Here is a 25,090-nt window from a genome sequence, read left to right on the forward strand (position 1 = left end):
TATTATTATTATTAAACAAAAACCCCTGACACTTTCCTTTGTTTAGTATTTAGCTTAGCATAGTAAAATTGCTCCCATGCCCACACACACAAAAAAAGGTGTTATGCATTTTAGGGGTCTCGATTAGTGCTGGAAATTGAAATGTGGGGTGGTGGTGTTGAAGTGTGGGAGGAACACAACAGAAACTCACAGAGAACAGGTTCCATGCTGAAGCTAAGCTTTAATGAAAGGAGGCGGTGCCTTGCCTGGGCTCTCCTTTTAATAGCAACAATATTTAGAGCGGCCGCTTCCTAGCCCTCCACCAAGAGAGGACCCTCCACCACAGGCAGTGTATCCTCCCACTCGAAGTGGCTCACAGCTGGTGGCAAGGACTGCTCCTGGGATGATCACACTACTGGGAGGTGGCTGGATGAGTACTTCACATGGTGGCAGCTGATTGACGCAGCCAACGTTGCCCCCAGAGGTCAGGCCAAGGCTACTCGATGACACTCCTCCACCATAGGACGCCAAGCCCCCTGAGATGCCACCACCGCAAGGGGAGCACAGTGAGCCCAGACTCCCGACCGGGTAGCTGACGCAGGATGGGGCGCAGCAGGGCTGGCAGGATGAGACGAAGCCACAAGACATTGTGGAGGGATGGAGCTGGGTCTGAAAGGATAGGTTGAGGTTTTGAGGATAGGTAAAACATCCACCCTCTTCATTCATGATTCATTCATTCAGTTTTGAGAAATTGTATCAGCAGCAGCACCTGCTTTGTAAACCTCTTTCAGTTCCCCCCCCCAACCCTCTTACAATCAACAGTTTATCATTTATTTTAAGAAAAACCAATAAATAATGATCACCAACACCAGCAGGGTCTGGGAGATATATAGTGCAAAGATGAAAATATTAAGACATATAAATAAAAGGGGTAGACGTAGGCCAGAATGAATATAAGGTTAAAGCCTTTGCCGATGATCTGGTTTAAATGGTGGAAGAACCTTTGGAGAGCACCAAAAATATTCTTATAGAGGTGGAAAGATTTGGTCAAGTGGCAGGTTTTAAATTAAATAATAAGCAATTCAATTAAAAACCTATCATCAATGAATCCAAACCAGCAATACTGGAACAGTGGCGCCCTTCTTAGTTGTGGTGTCACTGGGGTGGCAAATGAAGTGACCTTGAGGGGCAGCTTCCATTTCTGGAATGCCAGCCCCACTGAGCTCTGCTTGCCTGCCTTATTAACTTTGAGGAAGGATGTAAAACCATTCCTGTCTGCCCAGGCATTTGGTGTCTGAGAAATCTGTTCCAAGAAACCCTGAAATTATTACTTAGGTGCATGTGATTTTTTATTTTATTTTTTAGACTTTAGCTACGTTTCTGGGTCTTCTCTCTTTTCACCATTAGCCCTCCCTCACAACTACTGCTGCCAATGTGCAATATTGGGATGATGACACTCACCTAACTTACATGGTTGTTGGAAGCACCTAACTCTGAGAAACATAGAAAGAATGAGCAGATCACGTGCCTTTCTACCTCATTTCCCCTGGTTTACTCCTTGGTCTCTCAAGGTAAGTCAGGAAAAGAGCCCTGTTCAAAGCCCTGAAGAGGAAGCAGCTCCTGAAGAACCAAAGATGTTCCCTAGCCATGGCGTAGACAATTGTGAACTTGACCCCATGGAAAATGCATCTTCCTCAAAATCTAACTCTCTAAAGTTGAGTGCAAGATGCTAAACATGATCAGAAAGCAGAAGCAGTTCTAGGTTCAAAGAAGGAGATGGAGAGCATGCAGTTCATATGGAAGAGGCAATAAAAGATGTGAAATTCTCTCACTTACCAAGTTCTCAGTGAAATATTCAGGTGGAGCTGAGAGGAGCTGATGGAAGAATCGCGACTCAAAGGTCCTTTTATACGGTGCAAGGAGAGTAAGTCCCTCCCTTGAAGCCTAAAACGTCTACAGGTGTTCTGCCTAACAAAGTGCCTACTAATTAATCCAACCTGTTTTTATGTAGCCTTTCCTTACCTGACCTGTGTTTATTATTTTCAAATTGTACACTGCCAAACCTCTCTCATCATCTAGCTGTTCATACCTGTGATTATTTAGTGCACTTTAAAAAATTGTTATTTTCCTCCTTTTCATAGACACAGGCTTTTTTTCCAGCTGGAATCTGCCAGAACTCAGTTCTGGCAACCCTCTGGTGGACCCCATTGCCAATATAAGGTAAACGGTAAAGGACCTTTGGATGGTTAAGTACTGTCAAAGGAGACTATGGGGTTGTGGCGCTCATCTCGCTTTCAGGCCAAGGGAGCTGGCGTTTGTCCGCAGACAGTTTTCTGGGTCATGTGGCCAGCAGGACTACTAAATCGCTACTGGCGCACGGAGGACCATGATGAGTGCCAGAGCGCACAAATTCGCCGTTTACCTTCCCGCCGGAGCGGTACCTATTTATCTACTTGCGCTAGTGTGCTTTAGAACTGCTAGGTTGGCAGGAGCTGGGACAGAGCAATGGAAGCTCACCCCGTCATGGGGATTTGAACCACCAACCTTCTGATCAGCAAGCCCAAGAGGCTCAGTGGTTTAGACCACAGTGCCACCCGTGCCCCTTGCCAACATAGGAGAACTTGGGAGGCATTTGTGGTGAGTACCAGCACCTCTTTTTCTAGGAAAATAGCACTGCATACACCTGTCAAGTCTGCAAGCCCCCTTCAACTGCATCCTCAAGATGTTTGTACACTCCATTTTCTCATTCTGGGACAGTTTCCTCTGTTTTACAGAATTCCTTTTAAACTTTCTTCAAAATTCCTACAGATGTCAACATTAAACAACGCCTTCAACATTCAATTCAAAGGACAAGCATGGTGCTGCAGGGTTCTGTCCTGGGCCCATTGTTTTTCAATGTCTTTGTAAGTGACTGGGATGATGGAATTTGCAGATGACACCAAACTGGGAGGGAAACTAATGCTGCAGAAGATGGAACTGAGATTCAAGATGACTTTAACAGGTAGGAGAACCTAGTGGATCACAAGCTTAACACCATGGGTAGGCAAACTAAGGCCTGGGGGCCACATCCGGCCCAATCACCTTCTAAATCCAGCCTGCAGATGGTCCGGGAATCAGTGTGTTTTTACATGAGTAGAATGTGTCCTTTTATTTGAAATGCATCTCTGGGTTATTTGTGGGGCCTGCCTGGTGTTTTTACATGAGCAGAATGTGTGCTTTTATTTAAAGTACTACTCTGGTTTATTTGTGAGGCACAGGAATTCGTTCATATATTTTTTTCAAAATATAATCCGGCCCCCCACAAGGTCTGAGGGACAGTGGACTGGCCCCCTGCTAAAAAAGTTTGCTGACCCCAGCACACAAATCAATGGTGTTATACATTAGCAAAAACAGCTATTGCTATCAACAGAAGTATAGTGACCAGATCAAGGGAAATAATAGTCCCAGTCTATTCTGGTCTTGGTTAGACCCCACCTGGAATACTGTGTCCCACAGAATACTGGGTGCCACAATTTAAGAAGGATATTGACAAGCTGGGAGGTGTGCAGAGGAGGGCGACCAAGATGGTCAAGGTCTGGAAACTAAGCCTTATGAGGAATGTTTTGAGGGAGTTGAGTATGTTTATCCTGGAAAAAAGACTAAGAGTAGATATGGTAAAGGTAAAGGGACCCATGACCATTAGGTCCAGTCATCACCGACTCTGAGGTCGTGGTGCTCATCTCACTTTATTGGCCGAGGGAGCCGGCATACAGCTTCCTTCTGATCGGCAAGTCCTAGGCTCTGTGGTTTAGCCCACAGCGCCACCTGCGTCCCTAATAGATATGGTAGCCATCTTCCAATATCTCGAGGGCTGTCACATGGAAGGTGGAGCAAGCTTGTCTTCTCCTGTTCCAGAGGGTAGGGCTTGAACCAATGGCTTCAAGTTACAAGAAAGGAGATTCCAACCGAACATCAGGAAGAGCTTTCTTTATTGAAGATTTTCTTGGAAGAACTTTCTGATGGAAAGAGCTGTTCAACTGTGGAACAGTCTCCTTCGGGAGGCTGTAGTCTCCTCTTCCTTGGAGGTTTTTAAGCAGAGCTTAAAAGCATTGTTATAGGTGCTTCAGCTGAGATTCCTGCATCACAAGGGATTGGACCACACGACCTTTGGACCTTCCAATTCTAGGATTCTTCGATTCTAGGATTTATGGTCATGGAAGCTTGCAGCAACTTTTGAAAAGAAAAAGAAAATAACAGGGGAAGAGAGATTCTGCCAAACTTTAGATTCATTCTCTAAATCAACGATGATGAAGGCCTGGAGCATGAATGAAGCTTCTTTAGCACTTCCCCTCTCTTTGATTTGGTGAAGCCATAGAATTAAATCTAAATACTCAGGCATGAGCCATCTGAGTTGCTAAAATGTCCAGTCACTAGTATTTGCTTTCTACAATATTAGAGGGTTGGAGTGTTCAATTTTGGGATGAGCTGCTCAGATCTTTATGGCTCCTATTAGATCCTGGCTCCCATGGGAGTCATTAAAGCTGAAGTTATTAAATGAAAAACAGCAGGTGTTCTTACTCGGACAGCCTCAGGCAGCACCTTTTGGTATAAACACCACAACACACTTCCAAATAATAGTCAGGTTGGGTGCTAATTTGTGTCAAACCAACACTACCACTTTGTGATTTAAGAATATGTTTGTGTAAGGTTTTGATGAGGAATGGGTGGTCTTTCACAAGCCATTTACAGATCTCCTAGCATATGCATCACAGTGGCAGCTTGGTTCTAAACTTAATCCATTCCGGAAGTCCGTCCCAAAACCAAAGCGTTTCAAAACCAAGGTGAGCTTTCCCATAGAAAGTAATTCAAAATGGATTAATGTGTTCCAGACTTTTAAAACAGCAATACAACAAGAATTTTACTATCTAACAAGACTACTGATCCATAAAATGAAAGCAATAATCAATGTAAAAAAAATAGGTAAAGAGACCCCCGACCATTAGGTCCAGTCGCAGACGACTCTGGGCTCGCGGTGCTCATCTCACTTTACTGGCTGAGGGAGCCGGAGTTTGTCCGCAGACAGTTTTTCCGGGTCATGTGGCCAGCATGACTAAGCCATTTCTGGCAAGCCATAGCAGCGCACGGAAATGCCGTTTACCTTCCCGCCGGAGCAGTACCTATTTATCTACTTGCACTTGACGTGCTTTCAAACTGCTAGGTTGGCAGGAGCAGGGGCCAAGCAACGGGAGCTCACCCTGTCACGGGGGTTCGAACCACCGACCTTCTGATTGGCAAGCCCTAGGCTTTGTGGTTTAGACTACAGTGCCACCCGCGTCCCTTAATAATCAATGTACTGTACTATAAAATAAATAAGACAGTATTGTAGATGATAAAAATTAAAATTACTTTTTTCTTACCTGCACGGAAGATACCCATTGTTTGGATGGGGGGTATCCATTTCTGCAGTCACACAATCAATCAATCTATCAGTAGCTGAACTGGGTTCCACACAGTCACAAAAACAAATTAACCAAAAAAGCCTCAAAAACAAAAATACAAAATAAATAGCAAAAGCATCAGCACCAAACCTAATCCGTTCCAGAAGTCCGTTTGACTTCTGAAATGTTGAAAAACCAAGGCTCAGCTTCTGATTGGTGCAGAAACAATAGCTGACAACAGCACCAGATGTTTGAAATACGTTCAAAAACCAGAACAATTCATTCCAGGTTTTCCGCGTTTGAGAACCAAGGCATTTGAGAACCAAGGTACCACTGTATTTTGCCCTTGTGAGGTTCACCAACTTTTTAGATTGGGGGTAAATTTGCAAACTGGGGAAACCATCATGGGCATCACAAACACTGCAACCGCACGTGCATCACAACTTACTCTATTGCTTAAAGTTGTGGGTCTGTCACCACTTCCATTTGTTCAGTGCTTTCTTACAATTTACATCAGATCAGTAATACTTGTCCAAAATTCTTTTCATTCATATCGTGGCACAAAAATGTGAACAATCGCTTTTTACCGCTGTATCAGAACAAACAAAAAACTGCTTAAAACTGGTTCTCTACCTCACACTAATATTTCCCAATGCTCTCTCTTTTTGCACTCATAAAGGCCTTGTGTTCAAGCGCCTATATCTGAGGAAAAGCAGTTTCCCGTTCCAGTGTCAATGTGTGTTGGCTGTGCAAACCCAATGTAAAACTTGGTAATGACTGGGGAATGTTCACCATTAAAATTGCCCCCGCTTCCATGGCTGTTAAGGAGGTTAGGGTCTTGTGCTGCCAGCACAAATCCTCTACATTAGGGACTATGTGGATAGCATTCCTTTAATGTCAGTTAAAGTAAGGCCAATTTTTCAACTTGCGCTTGTTGGACTCTCTGTTGGGGATTCTGGAGAAACAACAACATGATATTGTGTGCTTGTGCAAAGAAACACAGACCCTCCAAGTGTCTCTAATTTCCAGGGATGTCCCTGATTTAGAGAAACTGTACAGTGGTACCTCTGGAAGCGAACAGGATCCGTTCCGGAGCCCCGTTCGCATCCTGAGTAGACCATAACATGCGACTGTGCGACTGCACATGCACGGATCGCGTTTCGCTGCTTCCGCGCATATGCGTGATGTCATTTTGAGCGTCTGCGAATGCGCGAGCGGTGAAACCTGGAAGTAACGCATTCCGCTACTTCTGGGTCACCTGAAAACGCTCAACCTGAAGCATGTTTAACCCGAGGTATGACTGTACTGGCTTCTGATTTGATCCTGGAATGTCCCACTTTTACTTAGGCTGTCCCTATTTTGATAGGAGAAATGTTGAAGGGTATGAAGTTATTCCACCCTCGAGCTCTCTGAAGGCAATCATTCTTTAGTGGGAGAACTGCACCACAAAATTCAGATAAGCATACATTTCAAGGGACGCGGGTGGCACTTTGGGTTAAACCACAGAGCCTAGGACTTGCCAATCAGAAGGTCGGTGGTTTGAAACCCCGCGACGGGGTGAGCTCCCGTTGCTCAGTCCCTGCTCCTGCCAACCTAGTAGTTTGAAAGCACGTCAAAGTGCAAGTAGATAAATAGGTACCACTCTGATGGGAAGGTAAACGGCGTTTCCGTGCGCTGCTCTGGTTTCGCCAGAAGCGGCTTAGTCATGCTGGCCACATGACCTGGAAGCTGTACGTCGGCTCCCTCAGCCAATAAAGCGAGATGAGCGTCGCAACCCCAGAGTCAGCCATGACTGGACCTAATGGTCAGGGGTCCCTTTACCTTTACCTTTTATACATTTCAAAGAATGGCTAAGTTTCAATTTTCATATTGTTTTGGAAAGTGTAGATTTGATAGATTCAGTTTTAAATGCATACCAAATCAGTTTTCTCCAAACGAAGCCCCAGAAATCTCAAAGACAAGACACAGAAGCCATACTGTTGACCTTGTTGCCCAAATGGTCCTGAAAATAGCTATTGTGACCTACCTTTAAAATTAATGGTCTGCTTCCAGGAAACTAACCTGCTATGTGGTGCTTAGACTTGTAATATTCTTCAATGAAAGGAGAAATTAGGGTGGAATAAGCACACCCAAACTTCGAGGATTAAGAAGGGGCAAGTGATCAAAACCAAAACAGGGCTGTGATTGGAGCAGCTTGACTTATGAGGAATACAGTAAATGATAGTCCTTGTGACCAAAGATGCCTTCTGGCTTCTTTGAAAACTGTATAAAAGCTCTCAGCATTGCTCGACACATCCAACAGCTTCTCTCGCCTCCTCTTGACTTCTCCTCTTCATCAGCTCTCACCGGTAAGTTGGATTTAACTCAACTTTCTTTACAGCTTGTAGATTGTGAGGTGCTTTTTTTTTCAGTTGTGTTTGTAAAACAAGTTTACTTGCTCTTACACTTCTCAAAATGACCGTCATTTTATGAGGTCCCTCTACCTTCCATAAATGATCAACACCTGCAGCTTCATGGACCAATGAAGCACCAGCTCTTGGGTCCAGTTTGTGCAAGGACAATGTCTCAGCTTTTTCTGTAGATGTACAGTGGTACCTCGGGTTACATACGCTTCAGGTTACAGACTCCGCTAACCCAGAAATAGTACCACGGGTTAAGAACTTTGCTTTAGGATGAGAACAGAAATTGTGCTCCGGCGGTGCAGCGGCAGCAGGAGGCCCCATTAGCTAAAGTGGTGCTTCAGGTTAAGAACAGTTTCAGGTTAAGAATGGACCTTTGGAACGAATTAAGTCCTTAACCTGAGGTACCACTGTACTTGCCTGTCTTCCAAGGTGGGGATCTGGGACTTCATCCAACTAATCCTACTCAACATAGGCCTGTTGAAATGAATGGACTTAAGTTCAATATGGCCCTTGGTTCCAAGGGGTCAATTCTGAGTAAGTCTCACATGCATTGGCGTATTCATTTTTGTTCTTCACATCTCGTTCCAGGCTAACCTTCAACTTCTCCAACATGGTGTCCTGTTGTCGCCCATCCTGCGCCATTCCCTGTGGACCCATCTACCCAGTTAGCAGCTGCCAACCCTGCTGTTCTCCATCCTGCGTCATTCCTTGTGGACCCATCTACCCAGTTAGCAGCTGCCATCAACCCTGCCATCAACCCTGCTCCTATCCATGTGGACCCATCGCTCCGCTGTGTATCCAACCTTCCTGCCAGTCTTCCTGTTCTCCATCCTGTGTCATTCCCTGTGGCCCCATCTACCCAGTTAGCAGCTGCCATCAACCCTGCCATCAACCCTGCTCCTATCCATGTGGACCCATCGCTCCGCTGTGTATCCAACCTTCCTGCCAGTCTTCCTGTTCTCCATCCTGTGTCATTCCCTGTGGCCCCATCTACCCAGTTAGCAGCTGCCATCAACCCTGCCATCAAACCTGCTCCTATCCATGTGGACCCATCGCTCCGCTGTGTATCCAACCTTCCTGCCAGTCTTCCTGTTCTCCATCCTGTGTCATTCCCTGTGGCCCCATCTACCCAGTTAGTAGCTGCCATTCTTCCTGCATCCCAATCAGTATCTGCAATCCCTGTGGTTCTCCTTGCTAAAGTGTCAAGGGACAACCCCCCCTGGTACACAATCCTGTTGGGAATTGGGAAAAAAAATAATGGTACGGATTCATGGCTAAGCTTATGGGTATACGGTACAGGTGCCGAAAATGCTAAGCTTTCACAGTTCTAGCTGAGGTTGGTTCTGTGCCTGCACAGCATCTTTGAGGCTCAGTCCCTGCATTGATGTTCTTTCACCCTTTATTTTCTGGAAAAACCCCTTTGCTAGCTTTAAAGTTGGCTCTCTTTAACCAGGGAAGTGTGACACATTGTGGTCGGTTTTCCCTGCCAAAGGAGTTCTGTCTGCATTCCCATTGCAAGTAGTAGATTCAGTTCACCCACTGCTCCCGTCTCTTCGTTGTTTTCTATGTGGTATCTTCTTGAAAACTGCAAATGGTCTTGGTCTGTTCACTTCATGCTTGTTTCTCAATAAAGTCTACTCTATGCAAGGAAAGATTTGTCTCCTGGTCTCTTTTAATTCCTTTGTTTAAAAACTCAGCAACAACAGAGTCTACCAAGTCTGAGAAATAGTTAATGCAGAGGTGTTACTGTACCACAGTTGCATCATCTCTGACTATTGACCATGATGTCTGGGGCTGATGGGAGATGGAGCCCAGCAATACAAGAATAGAGATAACTGCCTAATGCTGAATCAGACCTTGGTCCATGTGACCATGTGACTTGGTCCATCTGACTGCAGCTCTCCAGAAATTCAGTCTCTCCAAGCTCTGTCTGGAGACCCCAATAATTCAATGTGACATTTTCTGCATACCTGAATAATAATAATAATAATAATAATAATAATAATAATAATACCCCACGCATCTGGCTGGGTTTCCCAAGCCACTCTGGGCGGTTCCCAACAGAATTAAAAGCACAATAGGACATCAAACATTAAAAACTTCCCTAAACATGCTCTATCATTGAGCTTCCTCAAAAGGAAGCCTCCCATAGTGCTTTATTTACACTCACATATATATATATATATATATATATATATGTTTTCGTAGATTTTCACGGGTAAAATCTACGAGTGAGACCTCGTCGAAACGTCGCCTAGACACCCCAACTTTTACACGGGAAGACACCCGAGGACACCAAAACCTGCATATATATATATATATATATATATATATATGCTTTCGTAGATTTTCACGGGTACAGGAATGCAGGTTTTGGTGTCCTCGGGTGTCTTCCCGTGTAAAAGTTGGGGTGTCTAGGCGACGTTTCGACGAGGTCTCACTCGTCATCTTCAGGCTGGTGCTTTCGGCTTCTTGTTACTGGAACAGAGCGGGATCTCAATGTTTGAGTTCCTATAAATACTGTAGAGGGGGTGTGGTGTCTAGCCTCCAATGTTCTGGGCAGAGAGGAAGTTCCCAGGCTAGTGTGCCTTTTCTTCTTTTGTTCCTTAATTACTTGAGAGATACCTTGAGTGATTTCTTGAGTGATATCCTGAGTACCACTTAGGTGGGTCATTAGGTGTGGATTAGTTGCTAAAGTCTTTGTGTCTTGACCTCTTGAACTTTGTGAAGAGTTTTCCTGAGAAGATGGCTGTATTGCACTTAGTTGTGCTTTGGCTTGGCTTCGTGTATAGGGGCGAGCTGTGGTTTTGTGGCTTGTGTCAGCCAGATCTGTGTAGGGATTGCAGGGGGGTGCAGCATCCGGAGGTGCCACCATGGATTGGCTACTGGATGGTGTCAGTAATTCATCTGTGGAGAGGGTCTGGGTTTGGGTCTGGTGTGGTTGATTGGTGTTGGCGTTCTGTGTGCCTCTGGATCTGGTGTCAGTTTTTGTGGGGAGGGCTAATTTCCAGATGTCTGGCAAGCGGGATGTGTCGTCACGCTTGTTCATGTTGTGAGGGTGTTTCTCTATCTCGATGGCTTCCATGATTATTCTCTTGTGGTGATGTTCCGTGTTAAAGAGCAATTTGGAATCTGCAAAATTAATTTCGTGTCCTGTTTCTTTCATGTGTTGGAAAAGAGAGGAAGTTTTTTCTTCTTTTTTGACGGCATTCTTGTGTTCTGCGATACGTGCATTTATTCGTCTGTTTGTTTGTCCAATGTACGTGGCTGGGCAGACTTTGCAGGGTATTTCATAGATCCCTTGGTTTTCCAACTGGATTTTCTGCCCAGCCACGTACATTGGACAAACAAACAGACGAATAAATGCACGTATCGCAGAACACAAGAATGCCGTCAAAAAAGAAGAAAAAACTTCCTCTCTTTTCCAACACATGAAAGAAACAGGACACGAAATTAATTTTGCAGATTCCAAATTGCTCTTTAACACGGAACATCACCACAAGAGAATAATCATGGAAGCCATCGAGATAGAGAAACACCCTCACAACATGAACAAGCGTGACGACACATCCCGCTTGCCAGACATCTGGAAATTAGCCCTCCCCACAAAAACTGACACCAGATCCAGAGGCACACAGAACGCCAACACCAATCAACCACACCAGACCCAAACCCAGACCCTCTCCACAGATGAATTACTGACACCATCCAGTAGCCAATCCATGGTGGCACCTCCGGATGCTGCACCCCCCTGCAATCCCTACACAGATCTGGCTGACACAAGCCACAAAACCACAGCTCGCCCCTATACACGAAGCCAAGCCAAAGCACAACTAAGTGCAATACAGCCATCTTCTCAGGAAAACTCTTCACAAAGTTCAAGAGGTCAAGACACAAAGACTTTAGCAACTAATCCACACCTAATGACCCACCTAAGTGGTACTCAGGATATCACTCAAGAAATCACTCAAGGTATCTCTCAAGTAATTAAGGAACAAAAGAAGAAAAGGCACACTAGCCTGGGAACTTCCTCTCTGCCCAGAACATTGGAGGCTAGACACCACACCCCCTCTACAGTATTTATAGGAACTCAAACATTGAGATCCCGCTCTGTTCCAGTAACAAGAAGCCGAAAGCACCAGCCTGAAGATGACGAGTGAGACCTCGTCGAAACGTCGCCTAGACACCCCAACTTTTACACGGGAAGACACCCGAGGACACCAAAACCTGCATATATATATATATATATATATATATATATATATATATATATATATATATTTGCTTTCGTAAAATAATCCCAATTACATCATCAGGAATAGGTGGACTTTTCCTGCATAAATGGCACATATTTGAAAATGTCGATTTAATATTCTGTTTCCTTTGAAGGCAAGCGTGGTTTCAACCTGCCAGATTGTAGGCAGATACTTTTTCTTTCATTCCACCCACTCCAGAACTGGACCGCGAAGGCACGGTCACGTCTTTTAAAAGGAATGGAGACTGCTCATTTTCAGAATGATTGCAGGAATGGGTACAGTAAGGGAACATGCTTTGTAGGGTTGAGGTGGGGGAAAGTGTCATGGCTGGAAAACGTCATCCACCAATAACAACCCTGTTTCCCCTAAGGATTATGGTCCCCTGCATGGCTAAAATGGGAAATCTCCATACATTTCCATAGGGAATGGTATAGCTGAGGCATGTCCAACTCACAAGAGAATGTGATCTACTCCCAGTATATATATAAAAAAACCTGCCAGTGATCAACCCATTGGAGAGAGGAGGAGCGTGTGTTTTTTTAGGGGGGAGTGCCCAGAGTTGTTGAGTCATGATCCCGCGATCTACCCACGATCTACGAGGATCACCCCGGTGATTTACCTGTTGATCGCAGCCAACCGGTTGGACAGGTAGATAAATCCCTTTAATTTAATGGGATAAATCCTTCCCCCAAATCCCAGAAGTTTTGTAGGGCCAGGGGGAAATACCCCACATTGATTAAAAGTCAGACCAGTGCAATATCACCTGTGGGATTTGCAGTCTTTCTACCAGACCCTTGCTAGGCTTAAACGCTCAAAAGCAGAACTCAGCCAGAAAAGTCTCCTGGAGAGGAAGATAGATGAAGGTGCCTCAGCTAAGTGGAGGTCCCAGGTCTGGTCCATGGAAGGCCTAAGTAGGGCTGGCAGAGAACTCCACCTGGAACTCTGGAGAGCCACCACCAGTCAGCGTAGATTAGTTATTTACGTATTTATTTATCACCCACCTGTCACCATAAGGTCCCAGTGTTGGTTACATCATTAAAAGGCACCATTAGAAACAATTGTTGAATGATACTGAGCTAGAAAAACCAAGATGGACTAAGGATCTGGCTCACTATGAGGAAGCGGACAGTTTTCCTACCAACTCTTCAGTCTGTATCGATGCTGCACAGAGTACCAAGGCAAACAAAGCTGAAAATTGTGGACTCCCTCCATCTAATAGTAAACATAATAATAATAATAATAATAATAATAATAATAATAATAATACATTCTTATTTACATCCCACCCATTTGGCTGGGTTTTAGAAACATTCTAGATGATGATGATGATGATGATGATGTTGATGATGATGATGTCAGCATTGTTAACGAAGGGACGCGGGTGGTGCTGTGGTCTAAACCACAGAGCCTAGGACTTGCTGATCAGAAAGTCGGTGGATCGAATCCCCGCGATGGGGTGAGCTCCCGTTGTTCGGTCTCTGCTCCTGCCAACCTAGCAATTCGAAAGCACGTCAAAGTGCAAGTAGATCAATAGGTACCACTCTGGCGGGAAGGTAAACGGCATTTCTGTGAGCTGCTCTGGTTCGCCAGAAGAGGCTTAGTCATGCTGGCCACATGACCCGGAAAAACTGTCTGCAGACAAACACCGGCTCCCTTGGTCAACAAAGCGAGATGAGCGGCGCAACCCCAGAGTCGTCCACAACTGGACCTAACGGTCAGGGGTCCCTTTACCCTCTACCAACAAAGGCGCATACATCTGTTTGTGTATTAGATTTTGTTTAATGAATAAATAAGCTAAATATATTAATGATGTATTTAACTGCATAATTATTTACACACACAATATATATATATTGATGCTGTTTATTCAATAACACTAACCTTAATTTACAATATGGAAATTTATTTCAGTGTCAAAAGACTACTGTGTCCCACTTGGTCTGTAAAGTGCTGATTCCTGGGGGCTGAACCCCTCTGAGCCCCCCAGTATTTGTTAGTGGGGTCTGTGCCCCCTCAATGCTCATCTGGGCATGATGCCCAGATGTGTTGCTGTTGCGTATGACGCCTGGCACGATTGTTTGCAACATCTGGTCCTTGGGTAGTCACATGAGCTGGGTATGTGGTCATAGAATCATAGAATCATAGAATCATAGAATCATAGAGTTGGAAGAGACCACAAGGGCCATCGAGTCCAACCCCCTGCCAAGCAGGAAACACCATCAGAGTACTCCTGACATATGGTCATCAAGCCTCTGCTTAAAGACCTCCGAAGAAGGAGACTCCACCACACTCCTTGGCAGCAAATTCCACTGTCGAACAGCTCTCACTGTCAGGAAGTTCTTCCTAATGTTTAGGTGGAATCTTTTTTCTTGTAGTTTGGAACCATTGCTCCGTGGTGGCTCCTTCTCCCTCTGCTGCTGCTGTGGAGAGGAAGCAGCCCCTGGACCATGGCTGTGGCAGGAGAAGGAGGAGATGGAGGATCCACTGCTCATGGAAGCCAAGCTGCCACGTGACACCTGGATGTCACGTGCAACAGTGTTGCATGACATCGTGACACCATGTGTGATGCCAGGACACAACGTTCTGATGTCATGATGTCACACACAACATCAAACCCCCCCCCAGTATCTTTCCGGAGTCAGTGTGTCTGGTTAGACCTCCCTGTCCTAAGTGCTAGAGGTGGTGGTCTGGGCCACATTCCTGGATTGATGGGTGACACCTGGCTTGAGAGCAGCAGTACATGTGAAAAGGATCTAGGAGTCTTGGTTGACCACAAGCTTGACATGAGCCAACAGTGTGACGCGGCAGCTAAAAAAGCCAATGCAATTCTGGGCTGCATCAATAGGAGTATAGCATCTAGATCAAGGGAAGTAATAGTGCCACTGTATTCTGCTCTGCTCAGACCTCACCTGGAGTACTGTGTCCAGTTCTGGGCATCACAGTTCAAGAAGGACACTGACAAACTGGAACGTGTCCAGAGGAGGGCAACCAAAATGGTAAAAGGCCTGGAAACGATGCCTTATGAAGAAAGGCCAAGGGAGCTGGGCATGTTTAGCCTGGAGGTTAAGGGGTGATATGATAGCCATGTTCAAATATATAAAAGGATGTCACATAGAGGAGGGAGAAAGGTTGTTTTCTGCTGCTCCAGAGAAGCAGACACGGAGCAATGGTTCCAAACTACAATAAAGAAGATTCCACCTAAACATTAGGAAGAACTTCCTGACAGTAAGAGCTGTTCGACAGTGGAATTTGCTGCCAAGGAGTGTGGTGGAGTCTCCTTCTTTAGAGGTCTTTAAGCAGAGGCTTGACAACCATATGTCAGGAGTGCTCTGATGGTGTTTCCTGCTTGGTAGGGGGTTGGACTTGATGGCCCTTGTGGTCTCTTCCAACTCTTCTATGATTCTTTGATTCTATGATTCTATGTCAACCTCCCCAGAAGAGGCATGCTGGAGCCACAGTTGATAAGAGCTCACAAGACTATAGCAAGGGGGTGGGTGCAGTAGGTGCAGTCTGCCCCGGGTGTCTCCACTGAGGGGGGTGACAAAATGGTGGGCGGCGCCAACTGCGGGGCCTGCCGTGTGCCCAAACCATGTGTCTCTGGTGCCTACAGACTCCACACTGTCTGCCCACTGCTTCTCCTCCAACTGTAGGGCAGCTGAGGCCCCATGGCACGCCCTGTTCCTATGGGTGTGATGCGCCCCATCCCGTCCTTATGGGCACTGCCCGTCCCATTCCTATGGGTGCCATGCACCCTGTCCTGCCTCTATGGGTGGTTTGCCCTGCCCCAGGTGCCCAAGAGGCTTCCTCTGCCACTGCTACTAGTCAGGTTAAATAGAAGGAGGCAACGTTTTGTGGTTCGCCTCAGTTGCCAACATGTCTCAGGCTTTCTAAAATATTTTCTAAAATTGGGGACTGAAAACAAAATGGCAGCCAATGCAGCAGAGTAGTCAAAATGGTTCCTTTGCATACCAGTTGCTAAAGATCACAAACAGGAGAGTGATTCAGCTTCTGCTTGTGGGTTTCCCAGAGTTGTCTTGTGTGCATGAGAAGGTGGCACCACTGTGGGCTAAACCACTGAGCCTCTTGGGCTTGCTGATCAGAATGTTGGCGGTTCGAATCCCCATGATGGAGTGAACTTTGGTTTCCGTCACGGTGTCCCGTTGTACCAGAAACGGTTTAGTCCTGCTGGCCACATGACCCAGAAAACTGTCTGTGGACAAATGCCAGCTCCCTTGGCCTGAAAGCAGAGATGAGCGCTGCACCCCATAGTTGAATTTGACTTGACTTAACCATCTAGGGGTCCTTTGCCTTTACCACAATGAGACCAGAATGCTGGACTAGATCAGCTTATGGTCTGATCCTGCAGGGCTCGTCTTATGTGTCTGAGAAAAAGAAACCCCATAACGTGTTTAAGCCAGCCACTTGGGTTAGCAGATGTATGCACGTGATTAACATTTTTTTTTTTTTAGTACAGACCCTCTGTATATTTTTAGGATGTTAAGATCTGCAACACTTTTGATGCTGCCGTGACCATTGTTGAACTCATGCTATCCACCTTTTGCTGGTTTTATGTTGCATTAGCTTTATAAAGTTTAAGAACCTGATCTCAGTATTTGGTATGTTATGAGCTGCCCAGAAAACTTTCATAACTGAGTGGCACAGAAGTCTTGAGAAAGAAGGAGAAGAAGAAGGAGGAAGGGAATCAAGGTTCCATCAGGGGGAAAACCCCAATTTATTCCCAATGGCAGGATTTGGGTATTTTTGTGCAGAAAACAGAAAGTGGCATTCTTTGGTTCAGGGCAGATAAAAGACAGTGTTCCTTCATGCAGTGTGTGGTTAAACAAAGAAACCCTCTCACACAGAAGGCAGTGATGGTCACTAACTTGGATGGCTTTAAGAGAGGCTTGGGCAAATTCAAGGAATCTTGCCTGGAGGTTTCCCACTGGCTAATTTTGGCTTCTTGTTGGCTAATTAGAGAATGAGTTGCTGGACTGAATGGGCCACTGGCTCTTCTTCTGTTCTTGGATGAATTTAGAAAATAAACCCAGTAGTCAAATATTTCCATGCAATACAATAGATTTTATTGAAAGAGAAACATGGAGAAAATAGGTTGAATACACTTTCAGTTTCAACAGACCACCAAGCAGAAAAACGAACAGTTGTTTTGTTTTCAATGAATGCATCAGAAAATTGTTAAAAGAACCTATAACTAAAGATTGCTCAAAGCTAAGGAAAATGAGAATAGAATTGGGGTCCCTATCCTTAGCCACTGAAGCCAATTATGACATAGATAGTCTTTGTATGCAGTTCAAATTTCATCGTCAAATTAGTCACTGGTCTGATTTTTCTTTCAGAGGGGGGATGCACACAAATTTGCAGCTACATCTTAAGTCAAATGAATTACTGGATTTACACTATGGGTAGCCTCTGAGTAGATCCATTGGAAATAATGGTCTTAGGTTAATCATGTCTGTTAATTTCAATGGATCTACCCTGAAAATATTCTTAAAGATACCAAGGGTAGCCATTGGATGGGTGGAACAATGACATGAAAGGAACTTTGCAAGGATGAGCAATGTTTCCTATATCTAGTGTTGTGAGAATGTATCCATTGTTCTTTTGAAGGGAGGGTTGGTTTTTTTAAAAAAGTCACCTGGACTCCTGCTGAGCAGAACTCGCATCACAGCCAGAAAAGGATTTGTTTCCAGCAAGAAGCAAAATGTTAACACCAGTTATCAAAGGAGTCATAGAAATTAGAGTACACCTTAGATAGAACTGTGAAAACTCAGCACTTTTGATACCCCTTGTATCCCTTGATAGTCCCACTCAGAGTGAATTCAATGCAAATAATGGACAGGACTTGGGTCCAATATTTTCAATGAGTCTACTCTGAGTTGAACTTATTTGGATGCAACCCATACGCTTAGCCATGAATCTGTACCATAATATTCAATTTCCGGTGTAATTGTCTACGAGGGATGCTGCCCCTTGACGTTTTAACAAGGGGGACAGCAAGGGATGCAGGATTGGGCACAGGGCTGGCAGCTGCTAACTGGATAGATGGGTCCGCTTGGAATGACACAGGATGGGAGGCAGGATTGATGGCAGATGCTCACTTGATGGACAGGTCCACATGGAATGGAGCAGACTGGGACACTGCAGGGTTGGCAGCTGCTAACTGAATAGGTGGGCCCACATGGAACGGCACAGGACTGGACATGGGAAGGCTGGCAGCTGATGATCTGATGGACAGGTCCACATGGAATGGAGCAGACTGGGACACTGCAGGGTTGGCAGCTGCTAACTGAATAGGTGGGCCCACATGGAACGGCACAGGACTGGACATGGGAAGGCTGGCAGCTGATGATCTGATGGACAGGTCCACATGGAATGGAGCAGGATGGCTGGCAGCTGCTGACTGGATAGGTGGGTCCACAAGGGACAACACAGGATGGGACACTGCAAGACTTGACAACACTGGGCTGGACACACTGTGGCTGGCAGCTGCTTGCTGGATATATGGGCCCACATGGAACGGCACAGGACTGGACATGGGAAGGCTGGCAGCTGATGATCTGATGGACAGGTCCACATGGAATGGAACAGGATGGCTGGCAGCTGCTAACTGGATAGGTGGGTCCACAAGGGACAACACAGGATGGGACACTGCAAGACTTGACCCCACAGGGATGGCCACAGAGAGGAACTGTGTAGGATGGGGTGCAGCAAGACTGACCACAAGGAACAGTGCAGCATGGACCAGAATAACAGGACACCATTTTGGAGAGGATGCAGGTGAGCCTGAAAGAAGACAAGACTGAATAAAACCCAAATCTTTTTGAAACTAGAAATAAAACCATTTCAAATTTAAAACTAGAATCTAAAAGAACGCAAAATTTTCATATAGTGCGATCACATCTTACACCCGTTTAACTTGCGCGATTTCAGCCACAAGCAGTTGAAAGCAGACCGGATGAAATTGCACGAGTTCAGTGTAAGCAAGGTGGAGAGCTTAAAGCCCATTTTGGATCAGGACTGCTTGGGTAACTTGGGACAAAAAGAGATGTCAAGCTCTCTGCCTCACTTGCAGATCAAGGCCTGCTTGGCAACACAGCTAAAGGCTTGCGCTTCTCCAGATTTTGCAATGCAAAGTAATGTGGACCAAAATGCATATACTGGGATAAAAATGCACATATTTCTGAAAACAACACGCAAATGCATGACATTAAAGGATTGTTTTCATATATTGGGGAAATTTACCATATTTTTCGCCCTATAGGGCGCACCGACCCATAGGGCGCACCTAGTTTTTTGGGGGGAGGTTATTCCCAAGATTCCCCGACCCCAGCCCCCAGAACAGGCTGCTATCTGCAAGCCTTGGGAGCCCGGTGGGAACGCCCGCCGGTCTCCCCAGGCTTGCGGATATCTGCCCGAAGCCCAGGGTGTGCTCTGCTGCGCTCCCCGGGTTTCAGGCTGCAGACTGCTGTCCGCAAGCCTTGGGAGCCTGGCGGGAAGTCGCGCCGGGCTCACAAGGCTTGCGGATAGCTTCCTGAAGCCTGGAGAGTGAGAGGGGTCGGTGCGCACCGACCCCTCTCGCTCTCCAGGCTTCAGCAAAAGCCTGCATTTGCCCCATAGGATGCACGCACATTTCTCCTTCATTTCTGGAGGGGAATAAGCGCGTCCCATAGGGCGAAAAATACGGTACATACAAAAATGTGTGTTTGGGAAGAAATTTGTACTAAAATGCTAACAAATTTTCATGAAGACATTTTTCTTGCACTTAAAGCAAACAGGTGTGGAAATGTGGAGAAGAGCAGGTTGGGAAAATGAGTCAAGAGAAGCCAGTGTAGAAATAGTTCCAGGCCCCTTCCTTTAAATATATAAATCCAACTTACTGGCAATAGCTGATGTTGAGAAGTCAAGAGGAGGTGAGAGAAGCTGCTGGAAAGATCTGAGTAATGCTGAAAGCTTTTATAAAGATCTCACTTGGAGCCTGAGGGGAATGAAGTGGCCCAGGACATTCATTATACGTTTCATAAGCCAAATGGCCACATTTGCCAGCCTTTCGTGTTTTGTGATCATACGCCCCTTCCTAATCTCATTGTGGATTCCACCCTTTCATTGGAGAATATTACAGGGATAATTGGGACATTTCATCAGCCAGAGGTCATTAAGTTAGAGATCATTTGTATTAGCTGTTAATTTTCAGGGTCATTGTTTACAGTACCCTTAGTAAAATGACTCCCTGTCCCGCAGATTATAGATGCTCATTTGGAGAAGTGGGGAATTTGGGGCTCTCGGATTTCACTAGCGCTTTGTGTGACCCGAACATTTGTCACCCCCTGCCTCTTGCGCTCTGTTACGCAACATTGATGCGGTTGCCCCTGAAGCATGGCACTCAGTGCCACCACACTGCTTGTTCCACCCCAAAACTGCCTCTGTTTGAAGGTGGAGGATGGGTTCCCCCCCCCCCATACAACAGCATCAAGCTACTGTGATGGCCTGGGACTCGGGCTTGGACTCGGAACCAGAGGAGTCTCAGTCTGCACCGGATCCTTTGCCTCAGGCATCATCTGGACCATGTCTGGGGCCTGATCCTGAAGAGCCCCAGCCTGCACAGGTTCCCCTGCAACAAGCACCAGCTGGGCTGAGTCAGGGGCCTGAGCCTGCCCTGGCTCCAGATGCGGGGATGACCTCGTTGCCTCCAGCTGGGCCATCACTTACAGCTGCTCCAGTACCAGTTGCATCAGGGGAGGCTGAGGTGGCCCCTGGGTCTAGTAACCCACCGATGTCTCCCGAGCTGCAGAGACGAAGGTCTGAGAGAAGGAGAGACCTGAGTACTCGCAGGAGGAGTGCTTGCCTTCAGGTGAAACAGGGAGGTGAGTTGCCGGGGGATCAGGATCAGCCACTACCCCAACGAAGATAAAAGGCTGTCAGACCCTGCTCCAGGTTCTGGGAGCAACATTGCTCTATGCTAGATCCTGCACCTGCCCTTGCCTGGTTTCCTGCCTCATGTCCTGCCTTGGCCCTGTAGGACTGACTCCTAGCGCAGCCTTCGGATTCTGGACCAGTCCTGGACTGCATTTCATGGGTTACCCCCGGGCCCAGCACAGCTACATACAGTGGTACCTCTGGTTATGAACTTCAGTCATTCCAGAGGTCCATTCTTAAGCTGAAACCGTTCTTAACCTGAGACGTGCTTTCGCTAATGGGGCCTCCTGCTGCTGCCGCGCCACCAGTGTGTGACTTTCGCTCGTATCCTGGGGCAAAGTTCGCAACAAGGGGCATCTACTTCCGGGTTAGTGGAGCTTGTTACCTGAAGCATTTGTAAGGAGGACGGTACATAACCAAGGTTCCATTGTAATTCTCTCTGTGTGTTCAGATATTCGGAGATGGCTATCGTATCACCTCTGAATCATATATACACAAGGTGTGACCAGAAAGTTTGGTGAATGGTCACAGAAATCGGACAGCAAGAAATATTTGAACATGCATACCTTACAGGCCTTCAAAGGATGCCCCCTCTGATACAATGCACCATTGACAACATTCGTAGAATTGTTGGAAACTTCTAGAGAAGTCCTCTTTTCATACTGCTTTCAGTTCCCTCGTCACAGCAGCTTGGACATGTGAAATGTTGGGAAATCTGTGCCCTTTCAGTGTAAATTTCAGTTTTGGAAAAAGAAAGAAACCCCTGGATGGTTAAGTCCCGTCAAAGGCAACTATGGGGTTGTGGCGCTCATCTCGCTTTCGGGCCGAGGGAGCCAGCGTTTGTCCACAGACAGCTTTCCGGGTCATGTGGCCAGCAGGACTAAACTGCTTCTGGTGCAATGGGACACCGTGATGGAAACCAGAGCGCACGGAAACGCCATTTACCTTCCTGCCAGAGCGGTACCTGTTTATCTACTTGCACTGGCGTGCTTTCAAAATGCTAGCTTGGCAGGAGCTGGGACAGAGCAACAGGATCTCACCCCGACATGGGGATTTGAACCGTCAACTTTCTCATCGGCAAGCCCAAGAGGCTCAGTGGTTTAAACCACAGTGCCACTACATTACATTACAGTAATGTCCTATGTTTTGCGACTTATTGAAACATTTATTATTATTATTACAGTGGTACCTCGGGTTACAGACACTTCAGGTTACAGACGCTTCAGGTTATAGAGTCCGCTAACCCAGAAATAGTACCTAAAGTTAAGAACTTTGCTTCAGGATGAGAACAGAAATCGTGCGGCAGCAGCAGGAAGCTCCATTAGCTAAAGTGGTACCTCAGGTTAAGAATAGTTTCAGGTTAAGAACGGACCTCCAGAACGAATTAAGTTCTTAACCCGAGGTACCACTGTATTTCCTTCAAAATCCCATGGATGAACTCATAAATTTATGCCAAAGTGCAACTTTTGTTTTTGTTTGCTTGTTTAAGTACTTCAAATATGGCCCTTGAAATCAAGAAAGACAAACACCCAGTCCCTGTGCAGGTGCCATGAGTTCAAACATTTCAGTGTGCTTGAATTGGACTATTATTTGGATTGGAATAATAGTAATGATAAACATAATAGCAACCTGGATTTTCGTGCAAAGTAGCTATTCCTTAGAAGTTTTATGTGGTGCCTTCAGGAAAATCTGCCCTCTGGAGCACCCAGGAGCACCTGAGTAAGAACACCTGGCATTTGCCAGGCTATAACTTTGGCCTTAATTACTATTAAGGCAGCCAAGCATTAATCTCAGCAGCACATTCATTGAGACTCAGTGCTTTCCCTCACCTTCCTCCTTAAACTGAAACTCTCGCCCTCTAATATTCAGGAAAACAGCCCTCCTGCCATTTAACAGTTCTGGAGAGTTGCAACCACACATTTATATTTAATTCTATGGCTTCAGCAAACCAGAAAATGAAGACAGGACAGAGAAGGTGTTGACCCCATGTGCAGCAGCTTCAAAAAATCCAAATTCCCAGCAAGGAATAATGAGGAAAGGAACTGAAAATAAGACTGCCAATATCATACTGCTTTCCTCTGATCTCAATTCCTCTAATAGTAAAACCTAAAGCAAAACTGGCTACTGTAACCAAAATAGTATCCCTGCACAGGGAACTGAAGAAAACACAAGTAACCTTGAACTGCTCCATCAAAGGGCAACAAAGTCTTGGTGAAGAATTTGGAAGAGCCGTCTAGGAATTTACCACTGAAAGGGCTACAACTGTCTAATGAAAGATCTGACTTTCCAAGAACAAGCCCTCTGAAGACCTCTGCAGACGCCCTATCCCCTATAATACATTCAACTCACTCTCATTCTATGGAGGCCTCACTCTTAATACTGCCCCACATAATAAGGGTTCACAAAATCTTTGAACTTCCGACGACATGGGGGATTCTGCGAAGGGTTGTGTTTGGGGTAAATGGTAGTACTTATACTCACCCCAGTGGTACAGGACGAGAGGGGGTGGGAGGATACCCAGAGCTTACAGAGTTAACAGCTCAAGGGGAATGACGTCCTGTCACTGGGGGGTGGGGGGGTGGGGAGGTGTTCACATATGGGTATTGTACTTTGTTATGTGAACACTTTTATTTTCTGTTTTGGCTGCAGCAGGAGAAACATCATGTCTTTGCTCCCTCCTGGCTGATTTGTTGTTTTGCTGCTGTACAATAAAGCTTCGTAGAATAGAAGAGGTCCATATAGTTAAAGCTCTGGTTTTCCCAGTAATGGTGTATGGAAGCGAGAGCTGGACCATAAAGAAGGCTGATCGCCGAAGAATTGATGCCTTTGAATTCTGGTGCTGGAGGAGACTCTTGAGAGTCCCATGGACTGCAAGAAGATCAAACATATCCATTCTTCAGGAAATCAGCCCTGACTGCTCACTGGAAGGACAGATCCTGAAGCTGAGGCTCCAATACTTTGGCCACCTCAGGAGAAGAGAAAGCTCCCTGGAAAAGACCCTGATGTTGGGAAAGATGGAGGGCACAAGGAGAAGGGGATGACAGAGGACGAGATGGTTGGACAGTGTTCTCGAAGCTACCAGCATGAGTTTGACCAAACTGTGGGAGGCAGTGGAAGACAGGAGTGCCTGGCGTGCTCTGGTCCAGGGGGTCACAAATAGTCAGACATGACTAAACAACTAAACAACAAGAAGGAGAATAGAAGAAGCTGTTGTAAGAGAGTTTCACTGCATGGCTGAGATTCCTTCCACACAGACACACCGCTGCTCAAAATACTCTGCTGTAGCCAGGAGAAGCGGACTGGCACAGTGGAAGTGGACTGGACACCACAACATTGCCACTGTTCGCAGCCTTGACAGACTCTCAATGGAACAGGAAGATTCAGCACAGACAAAATAAAACGATTCCTACAGCATGTAGCTAAAGCCATGTAATTCAATATGGCAAGAGAAAGTGATGGCCACCAACTTGGATGACTTTAAAAGAGGATGATAAACACTCCTGGAGGACCAGGCTATCAAGGGCTAGAGCAGACGAATTTTACCAGACATAAAGCGGATCTGTGTTAAATGGCAGGGAAAGCCATCTTAAACAAAAAATGCATTCAGCAGGCACCTAAACATCATGGTGCTGTCTGATTTCAACTAGGAGATGATTCTATCAGGGTGGAGCTACAGAAGGCAGATTTTTCAGTCTTGCCCCACTTTCAGTGAGATTGTTAGAAATCTTCTACTGGTATTAACCCCTGGCTTTTAGTATTCTGAAATAATAGGCAGTTTTAGAGAGTAATGTGCAAATCCTATTATAAGAGGAGGGGAAGGCAGTAAGTAGATGATCACAAAGCAAGAGTTTGATGAGTCAACATGTGCAATATGTTTCACCCCAAGTCAGCAGCTGACATGACCCATACCCTTACGGCTCCCATAGGAACAGAATAAAAAGGGCTCTCAACTCAGATTACCTCTTACTAACAGCATCCAACTTCTAGCCTTCCTTGAAGAAGGAATTTACTTTTTACCTTTATCTTAAACGGCCTTGGTCCAGTATATCTGAAGGAGCGTCTCCACCCTCATTGTTCTGCCCAGACACTGAGGTCCAGCACCGAG

The 25,090-nt window shown here is 45.9% G+C and overlaps 1 protein-coding gene and 1 long non-coding RNA gene across 2 annotated transcripts in view; one reads left to right on the forward strand and one right to left on the reverse strand.

Annotated features, from left to right (window-relative positions):
- LOC310833419 (T-lymphocyte surface antigen Ly-9-like) overlaps positions 1-25,090 on the forward strand; it is a 497,325-nt gene that overhangs the window by 35,188 nt on the left and 437,047 nt on the right. The window lies entirely within an intron of this gene.
- LOC310833040 lies at positions 201-1,859 on the reverse strand. Its single transcript, XR_014558528.1, has 2 exons — positions 1,816-1,859; positions 201-648 (listed from the first exon to the last, which is right to left on the reverse strand). It is a non-coding gene; the product is annotated as an uncharacterized lncRNA (long non-coding RNA).

This window comes from Podarcis gaigeae, assembly GCF_964106915.1.
Source record: "Podarcis gaigeae genome assembly, chromosome: 16".
In the NCBI taxonomy this organism is placed as follows: domain Eukaryota; kingdom Metazoa; phylum Chordata; class Lepidosauria; order Squamata; family Lacertidae; genus Podarcis; species Podarcis gaigeae.